Source organism: Anas platyrhynchos, chromosome 7, assembly GCF_047663525.1.
Source record: "Anas platyrhynchos isolate ZD024472 breed Pekin duck chromosome 7, IASCAAS_PekinDuck_T2T, whole genome shotgun sequence".
In the NCBI taxonomy this organism is placed as follows: Eukaryota; Metazoa; Chordata; class Aves; order Anseriformes; family Anatidae; genus Anas; species Anas platyrhynchos.
The window spans coordinates 18465481-18475894 of NC_092593.1; the positions used below are offsets into that span (position 1 = coordinate 18465481).

At 37.1% G+C, this 10414-nt stretch overlaps 1 long non-coding RNA gene across 1 annotated transcript; it reads right to left on the reverse strand.

The window, feature by feature from the left end:
* Positions 1 to 1538: 1538 nt before the first annotated feature.
* LOC119717545 (uncharacterized) lies at positions 1539 to 2592 on the reverse strand. Its single transcript, XR_005267288.1, has 2 exons — positions 2477 to 2592; positions 1539 to 2043 (listed from the first exon to the last, which is right to left on the reverse strand). It is a non-coding gene; the product is annotated as an uncharacterized lncRNA (long non-coding RNA).
* Positions 2593 to 10414: the final 7822 nt, after the last annotated feature.

Here is a 10414-nt window from a genome sequence, read left to right on the forward strand (position 1 = left end):
GTGAAGCTAAAAGGAAAAACAGTATCAGATAATATGTAGTATATCAATGTAAAGAAGTTTTCATCATGCAATTTTCTCAGCTCACAATGGCTCTTCAGTTCATTTGACCCCTGCCATTAACACAGCTAGCAGAAGTAAATATGGGAAAGTTTCCATCATACAACATGTGACTGAGCTATTTTTGCAAACACAGCCCCCCAGACACACTTTCAGCCCCACCTGAGGAAGATTCGACATGATAGGGCTGGGACAGTGACAAACTCAGTTATGTTAAAGACACTTGAAAATCACACTGGTTTTTCCCACGTATTACCATATAGCACTGCCTCTGTTATCTGGACCAGAAATATTTCATTTCACTACATCACAATCTTGTAAGACAGCCCTGTCATTTTAATTTGTCACTCGTTGGGTTCTATAGTACACCGGAGCCTCATCTCCCCAGCCAAGTGCCATAGGCTACTGTTCAGAAGAGAAATCTGTCACAGAGAATAGCAAAGGTAAACACCACCAAACAGAAAGTTTATGCCTGAAATCACCACTCAGGGCTCTGTCCCCACAGGCTTAGCAGGTGGTATAATCGCCCCAAGCCGAACTGCAGAGATCATAATTTCAGCTGCAGTACGTATGCACGCATCTCTGCTGCTGTTGCCTGCCTCTGCTGCCATCCCCGTGCAGCAGTGTCACTCACAGGAGGCAGCAGGAGGGATGGAAGGGGATGAAATGAATGGGGACAAGGGATGAAATGAAAGAATGGGTGGTAGGAGGGAGGTGTGATTGACATGAGGCTGGAGCCTGAAAACAGCTCTGGGAACTCTGGAGTAGATCTGACAGAAAAAAAAGTCTGATAGAAAAATAAAGATTAAGAAGAAGAAAACATCTCCAAAACAACCCAGCAGTTCCAGATCACTGGTGCCAGCACTTTAAGCCTTTTCCCAAAGAAGGCACTAGTTGCACAAAGCAAACACCACCATGGGTCTGTCAGGTTTGTCTGCAGCACCAATATGATGAATCTTCATTACACTGAGAGAGAATAGAAGGGAGTGAAGACAGCAAAGCCTCAGAGTTTGTTTACTTCTTAAATGCAGAGACAGCACAGCACAGTTCTGCCTTCCCTGACTTAGATTTTTGGCTTCCCCTTTGGTCCACCCCCACCGAAGCAATTAATCAAAATAAATGAGGCAGCAAACATCTGATAGTAGCTGACTTCAGATTGCAGTACATTAACTGTCTGCTGGATTTTCATTTACCATACTGCGCAGAATGCACTCTAGGCTTTACTCCAATGTTTTGAAGTATGCGTTATTGGTAAAATACAGACTAGCATAAGGGAGTAGCTGATCTTTGGTTTCATTGTTTATGGTTTTTGGAATATCTATATATTTGTGCAGCTCTAAAGAAACTGAGGTAGTTGTTATCAATTATACCAAACCTTCTTTTACTTTTTTATGATAGGTGAGGAGGCAATAAAGTAAGTGATAATTAGCCCTCTCATAAGCAAATGTAAATCAGAGAATCAGACAGAAAACATCTCAACCTTAAGCATAAGTAAGCTCTTTTTATTAAAAATTGGGAATTTCCTGTGAAGCACAAGAGAGACCAAATATCTTACATCAGGGTTGAAAAAAAAAAAAATCTATTCCTACTTCTACAACAAAGTCACTTATTTAGGACAATAGGTAATAAAATTTTGGAAATGCAAAACTTAGAGGAAAAAGGTTCTGTTTAGTAGTTCTTCCAAACAGTTTTCTGTAAGTAAAGCAGAAAAGATTTTCTGGTGAGGCATTCTGGGGTTATTGGTTTTAATTTGACTAGAACAGTTTATTGATAGAGTTGCAGGTGGAGTTGCTGTCCATTGCCTTTTGGTAAGTCATCTGGTATCCTCAGAGCAAGGTAAACAGAGAATAGCTGTGAAATGCCCACACCTAAAATGGCTTCAGGAGTCAGAGTGCAGATCTTGGCCTCTGAGAAATCCTAGATAATGAGCACAGGCTGTTTTCTCTTGCCCTGTCCCAGGTGGTTTGGCTTTATTGGAAGCCCACCCTAGAAAAAAAAGAGACATCAAATAAACTATAGCCTTTATTTCTTCTCCATGACTGATCCCTGGATTTTTGCTATAAGCTTTGTCATCCAGAAGAGCCTTCAAATCCCTAGTGCGGCTAATAAGACCTACCTGCTAATATGACTTAAAAGTAATTAAAGAGCACTTCTGTGCAAGATTTAAGTGCCTGATGTAATGACTCAACAGTGTCCTTATGTAGATTCCTAGGATCACTGTCCTTTTATAACAATTTATAATTGAAAAGTTTCTGAGACTGAGTGTTCAGGAGCTTTCAGTATCAATTTCAAGAGGTAAGTTGGCAAATTTTTCTAAGAGGTTATTATAAGCTTAAGAAAAAGGCATGAAAATGAAGTCAAGACAAGCAAGAGATGAGTTTGGAAAGGACATACATAGGCAGGGATGCAAGAACAGTACCTCCTATTTTACAAAGGGGAAACAGAAGTTTCAGTGATTTCATCAAGGTGACAAAAGGAGTCACTGATAGAATGAAGAATTATAGCTGAGGTGTTATGAGCTGGAATGACCCACACAGCTGGGGGGAATTTGGCATGAAATGTCATTTCATTTCAATAGACTCTGGCTAATTAATTACCCTTTAACACCTTTGAAAATGAACCCCCAGTGCTTGAAGGATCAGACCATGCCTTGCTCTGATTTAGTTTACATTTTACATTCTGAGAACAATGTTTAAATATAAAAAAAAATAAACTCAAAAATCTAGCAAAAATGGTGGCTGAATCCTAGCTCCCTTTCCAGCAGAGCATGGCAGATCCGCATTCTTCATTCGTGCTTCTGTGACCAGATTCATGCCATGCACCCAGCTCCTGGTGCCCTGAGCATGGCTGGTGGGATGCACAAATATCCCTACCAGAGGCAGAATAAACCCTGTACTGGAAAGAAATTCAAAGTAACGCCCCGTTTTCAGTTCTGTCTCCCCCACTCAGTACCAGTTTGAAAAGCAGACCATGGGGATGTGCTGAACAGCAAGGGCTACAGAGGCTTGAGTACATTGTGTGTTTCCATCTTTCTTTGCCTCTCTTACACTTTATGCTCTGTAATTATTCTGACAGGGATGCTGTTTTTTTTTTAGCAACTGTGAACTATATTGTATAACTATATTATGCATGTTAAAATATTAAATGCTTAACTGTTTGTTTGTATACCTATGAAACACTCTGTAGCAGGATTAGGCTGGATCCCTAAAGAGTCATTAACTTGCATTATATTGAAGTATTTATTATTGTGGCATATGTAATGGATAATATTTGTTTACATTTTTAATTACTCACATTTTCAGCCAAGAAAATCTCTAAGGATAATGTCTCATTTACAAGTGTCCTGGCAAAAGACAACATAATGTAATAACACATTACCAACAATTCCATGACAACCTTGCAATGGTTTAAATAGGTATTTCAAGTAAAGACATAATTATGGTAAACTATAAAAAATATATATGCACAACATACTGTTGCACTGCAAAACTGAAATGAAGGGGAATTTTCCCTAGCTGCTCTGATTTTGAGCTTGTTCCACAGCTCTTCAAAGCTGAGAGAAAAAATTCCATTTCTACCAACACTCTCTCGCTACAAATAGTGGAGCAAGTAACAGGCAGCGAGCGTCTTCAGAAGATCCCAGTATATTGAGTACTATGATTTGGACTGGGAAACTGTTTTTTTTTGTTTGTTTGTTTTGTTTTGTTTTTCCATTTTTTTTCTTTTCTCTCAGAAAGTGAGTAAGTACATAAATAAAAGGAAATTGCACTTAATTAAATGATAAGAAATTAATTTTAAAATTTAAGGAAAAGTTTCTCTTTTGCAAAGTTTTCTGCAGCAGCAGAAGTTGCAGTAAACTGTACTTGGAAGATAACCTCTCCCTGTCATAGTAAGCCAATGAATGAGCTGCATTTGCCCACAGGTGTTGTTCAACCATGAAGTTCTTTGCAAGTTTCTCAGAATTATCAATTGCAGAGAACCGATCCTGCAGGAATCAATAGCCCTTTGTCTCAAACAGTTTCAATAGTCCATAAAACAGATTTTTGGTAATCATATGTACAAAAAAAAACCACTTTGGAATATTATATAAAAATAGTTATTTGTACCTTTGTGGAGAATCAGCAATTGTGGGACAGAGAATTTCAACATAGAAATAGTAAGAAAATATGTACTTTGGTATTGTGAGGAATACAATTTTGGAAAATATCCTGAGAGCAAGCTGAGCAACACAGAGACTTTTGTGAACTGAGTCAAATCTTGCATCCCTTCATTTGCAAGAAAGTTTTCTTTGTGCTTATTAGGGAAAGAGTTCCTCCTCCCTTGCTTGCCCATCCCTTTGCTCCTTCTTGGTAGCACTTCTAGACTTTATGGGAGATTTTACCACATCAATATTCTTCTGCCTGAGGGGTGTTACCAGGCAAAATGAGCATATGTCCTGCAGTGCCCTGCTGGCAGATGGCATGGCCTGGGTTCAGAGTCCACTGCAATCTAGCAAAGAGTGAAGGCTAGTGGGAGGTGAAGCTTGAGGGTTCTGAGTGCTTCAGCTATGTAGCATGACTAAGACAAAAAAAAAAAAAATGACTAAGCACAAAACAAAACATTTAAAAATATTCCTAAGAACCTAGTAAAAGTCATTTCTCTTTGGGCTGTGTTTTCATTTCACTCTGTTGCTTATGTTAACATAACATAAAAATACAAATCTTCCATCTGGAGAAGCAGATAAAATAGCCTCTCTTCTTCTTAGGTAGATAACATTTTTAATTCCTGTGTCATAATGTACCTTGATATTAATCTGGACTACCAAACCCAGCTATTTAGCTTTTTTTATAATGTAATTTTGAACTTTATACAGAGAAGCAGACCTGTGCAGCTAAAATATCTTTGCAGGAAACCCTCTCTTTAGTTGCCTGTATTTATTGGAAGAAAACAGTCCAGCAGAATAAAACAAGGAATTCTTGTCATAATTTCAATAAAAAGATCCATGCACTAAGTTCAGATCTTTGTTGATGCAGTGGAAGGAGTGTATGCCATGCTGCTTTCTTAATATCTTTGAAATCATACTAATGTCTTAAAAAGAGTGTGTAATTCTAGCATTAATTAATTCTAACAGAGTTTAGTTTGCCCAGTGAGAGGAACATAAACCTTTAAATTGCTATATTGTAGAAGTCTCCAAGTCCCCAGCCAACAGTAACATTTGATGTGTATCATGTCAAATGCAATTCTTCAAAATTAGCTTGATTAAAAATAAGTAAAGTTAATGAATTTTCCAAAAAGCAGTGTTCTCTAGAAGGCATATTAAAAAAAAAAAAAAAAAAAAAAAGCCCAGTTTAATCTTCATAATATAACTGTCTCTGGTATTTCTGTCATTTGGTAATGCTTCCAGACACATTCATGGAGGTCATCTTTGATCATATAAATTCAAGAGATTCCAAGGCTTTTTCTATTTGCATAAAAAACAAAGAAAGCATTGTCAGAAGTCCCCAAATATGCATTTTGAATCAAGTTTCACCTAAATGCTATACAAAGACTCAGTGTCTTGATGCTAATTTATTGAAAATGCCTTGGCCTTTAGGAATTTCCCATTGGCACTTAGTATAGCTGAACTCAAATGGCAACAGCAAAAAGCAGCCATCAAAACTGTGTTCATGCTGACATCTAAGCCCTAGTGCTCAAGTTATGAGTGCCCTGAAACAAAATACTGTAGAAGGAAAAGCAAAACATAAAAAATGCTTTAGGTGCCAAGATTTCACTTGTAAGGGTTGGAGGGTAATATATATATATATATATTTATTTAAAGTGAAATCTAATGTGCTAAAGACTTAGCACAAAGAAATGATTTAATTAATGTTATGTAAAAGGTTTGATGTTTAATGCACAGCTCTGCAGTCAGTGTTTTATATCTATAATTTGTGCATATCCATAACCATATTTAGATTTCGACATATGGTCTGTAAATAACATATGTAAGCAAGATCGTTGAGTGAGATGATTTTTTTTCCTGCTGAATGTATGTGTTTATTTTATGAGCAGAGACGTGAAAAGTTCATTCATGTCAAAATGTGTTGCTAAGTATAAACATGCTGCTTCACTTTAGGCAGGATCAGGAAAGACCCTGGGTGTGTAATCTGTGAATTGACTCTATGCTGATGTTGCCCAGGTTTTGTATTACTAAACTATGGCTCACAACAACAACAAAAATTTAACCTTTAAATAGAGGCACCAAAATAATTTAAAACAGATTGGAGGGTTTAAAGGGCTCCAAGAGTAAGCAGCTCATATTTCAGTTCCTCCCCTCTAGGGCCTACCTATTTGGTGTTCAGAGTTCATCTCATATTACAGCTGCTTATGTTCACATTTTCTGTGGTGTGTGGAAGAAATGTCCAAGAAAAGGGAAGAAAAAAAAAAACAACACAAAAAATGTAAAATATACAACATTAAAAATATCTTCCCTAAAACAATGGTTTGGTTGTTATTGGGCAGGGAATAGGACAAATCACCCAGAGGCTTTTAAGTAAGAGATGGGGGGAGGGGAGGAAAAAACAGAGAGAAAGTGCAGAGATTTTCAAGGGACTTTCTGTTTCAGGGGACATTTTTTATTCAAAGTTCTTTCAGGTTATGGAGCCCATTATTTCTTTTTGTTCTTTTATTAAAAATTTCTTTGTAATTCATTTGGTCTTCCTTGCCACCAAGTACAGACAAATAGCAACAGCAAACAATTATACTTTGTGTTTATCACTTTATTCTGTTTTACAGTGCATCTCCGATTATGGAAACAATACATTTTTTGCACCTTGCTTTGGTTACTATTTGTCATGAACAGCCTTTATAAACAATATATTTTCCCGTTTTAATAAAAGGCTAGAGTTGCACTAAATGCGTAGGATGTGATTTGAAACAAAAACCCATCAGACTGCTAGACTAAGGTTACAAGTCCTTCATTTACACCATACCATTTTATAATATGAGTTAAGAAGCCATCCATCTATTTTGTTTTCTAGGCCTACTATTCATACGTAGTAGCCATATATCTCTTTAATTAATGAAATAATTTCACTCATTTCACCAGAATATCTTGCCATGTGGTCTTGCAACCAATGCAACTGCAGTTGCAAACAGCCTACTTTCACCCAACATTGTGTACTATATCCAGGCTCTGAGGAATTTTTCTTCCTTATGTATAATCTATTCCATTTTTCTTTATCCTGCACTTATGCATATGTAAAGATATTATTATGAAGGACCCAATATCCTTTGATGACTGAGTGGAAATCTGGCCCCTTTGAAGTCTATGTGAATTTTGCTTTCAGCTGCAGCAGAAAGAATTTTCCCCAGTCTGCCTAAGTCTCCTTAAGTAAATCATATGATTTGGGTCCAAAAGTAAGGGAATACTGTGTCTGCCAGTGACTGGCAACCTCACCAGTTGCTAGAACCAGATACAAATGTAAAGCCCAAAAGGTGATAGCAGGAATGGTGGATGCCTTCTTGTGGTCCCTTCCTCCAGCCTGCATACAGCCTACTGCATTTCCCTTCTGTCTCTTCATCTCAAAATACGGGAGAACGCATATTATTTGGGGCAGCAATCCTTTTGACTCCTTTCAAACCCAGCCCAGCCAGCCATGGGGATCACTCCTGGCACACACAAAATCAGTCCCATGGATTTGCCAGAGACAATACCGAGGACCTGCTTCTTTCCTTTGCAACTCTACCACTCATTTCTTCAGAAATCTCTTCCTTCTGACTTGCATTAATAGAGTGGAACATATAGGCCAGGGCAACCAATCTACTGTAGTAATATTTTAATTAATAATTAGATATAGTTTGTTCTCTCAAGATGAAAATATTTCCATTATGACTAAATCCTTATTCTGGAAAAAGGCTTAAATATCATGAATCATATTATGAGACATCACTCAAGGGAGTAACAAAAATCAGGTGTTTAACAGAGTAAATCTTCCAAAAATGCAGAAGTATATTTATACAGTGTGCCAGTGGAATGCAAGTACAATTTTCCATGAACCACAATAAAATTAATATTTCACCTCACCTCTTCCAGCTTCTGCTCTAGGGCCAGGTATCTCTAGGTGAAAACAGCTTGTGTAAATATTCCCCTGACGCATGGAGGATGATCCTTTTCTGGATAAGGAACACAAGGAACTTTTGTGTGTGTATGTGTTTAAAAAAATAAAAGAAAAAGAAAAAAGAGAAGTGACACCAATATTCAGTTTATCTTTGTTACAGATTGATTTCTTATAGGATTGGGTGGTCGTATTGAATTGTATGTATTATATTTTATTATTTCTTTTCCATGTGGTGTATATGATGAAGCTTTCAGCTATTAACAGCTGACTACAAGTAGAGTTGTTAGCATACAAAAACTAGCTTTTCTATCCAACTTGAAATTCACTGCTAGCTTGGGAAGTGTGTCATAAGAACATCACTTAATCTTATTTCACTTTCATGGTGTTTCTAGATGTCTGTCTAAAGATTAAAATGTTCATGAAACTAGCTATAGAACTTAGCAATCAAGATACTGCTAAACAAGTTTATTCCTGATCTGAGATATCATTAGAAATGTTGGGGGATTAGAGTACATTACATATGGTATATATTTGTCTTTATTTTCTACATATTTATCTGAAAGGTTAATGAAAATGCAGATGTAGTGGTCCCTTTATATGGGTTTACCTTCCATGAGTGCCAGTTTTCAGGCTAATTGATTATGTCAGAAGCTCTATAAATATCAATAGCATATGGAAAGGTTAAGCTGAGGTCTTCACATAACTGGATTCATACTCTTTATTGATGGTACAACCATTATCCAACCATAATGGAAGTGCTTTGAGTGTGAAATAGAGTAGAACATTAGCTAATTTTCACCAGCGACTGACTGGAGGACTTGGACTGAATGAGTGACTTCTGCAAACTAATGAACAAATGAATGATGTAAAATGTATAAAATAAAATTAAAATTTAAAAGAAAAATAAAGGATAATGTAGGATATAAAGTATGTCATCATCATTTTGCCAGTCATGGTTTAGTATTTTTTATGATTCTTTTTAATTTCCTCTGAAATAAACAGTAGCAGGCTGTATTAGAGTAACATATTAAAAATAAGAGAAGGTACTCAACATCCTGCTACTCAGCTTTCACTAACAGATATGAAGATACTTTTTGCCTTAGAAGAATATTAGGTGTCAGTTCTTTGAAAATGGAATTCTACTGTACTATCTCTTTTTTTTGAGCATGTTAAAGGCAATTTTCAGAATGGCCTTACTTTTCTCTTTTATTTTTTCTCCTTTTATTACCTCCTTTTCTGCAGGATGCTGAAGAATTAGTGCAACCCCTAAATGTAATTTCCCCAGTAGGTCTGGGTAGCAAAGCAGTGTGGCAATCCTGCCATCACTGTTCCCTGGCATATCTGGTGGCTGGGAGGGAGCGAGACAGCAGCTTTGTCAATTGCTGCAAACATGTCTTACAAAGAAACTTGGGGCAATTTATGACAAGTTTTAGCAGTTACTGACTGATGTTCCATGTGCTGTGGGAGAAGAAGAGAAGAATATTCAAGAGGCCACATGGAGCCATAACCCTGCTTTCACACTCTTGGCTGGACTGTGCATGCTGCAGTTCATATGCTGCTTTGCACTCTACTTGGTCCCAAATGTTCTGCATGTTGGACAATTTTGTCAGGAAGAGCAAGCCCTGGGCTTCACTACAGTTAGAAGTTAAAAACTACAGAGCAGTGCTTTGAAAAGAAAACCACTGCAAATGTGCCAAAGACTTCTAGCCAGCTAGCAAATACAGCTGAAATTCAGCTAAAAATCTGGTGTGTTTTAAAACTGGGGAGTAAATATAGTGCTTATTTCAGTAAGTTGTATGGGACAGTGTTTTGGCTTTTCATGTTAGGAATGAAAAGAAATACTCCTGTCTCAGTAGTCAGTATATTTTCCTTGCACAGAGATAATAGATAGGAAGCAAATGCAATTCATTATATTCTAATAATGAGTATGGTTAGGCCTCAAAATGTACCTGTCGTTTACCATATAAATTTCTCTTAAATGCAGTATATACTAGCAATTAGAAACACTGCCTTCATTTGGTTTAGAAAGATTACTAGAGAGAATTTAGGGGAAAAACACATGTAATCAATTCCATCTTTAACATCTGGTTCTGACTGTGTTCTTGCATGAAGCTTCATGTGAGAATAAAATTCCCGTACCACTGAAATCAACGGCAAAATTCCTATTGACTTTATCCCAATTGATTAGACTATTCCTTCAGGGCCAGACTTCTCCACTCTCATGCACATACTCCACATAATCTCACCCAAATCAGCGTGCAGGAAGATGTACTTCACTG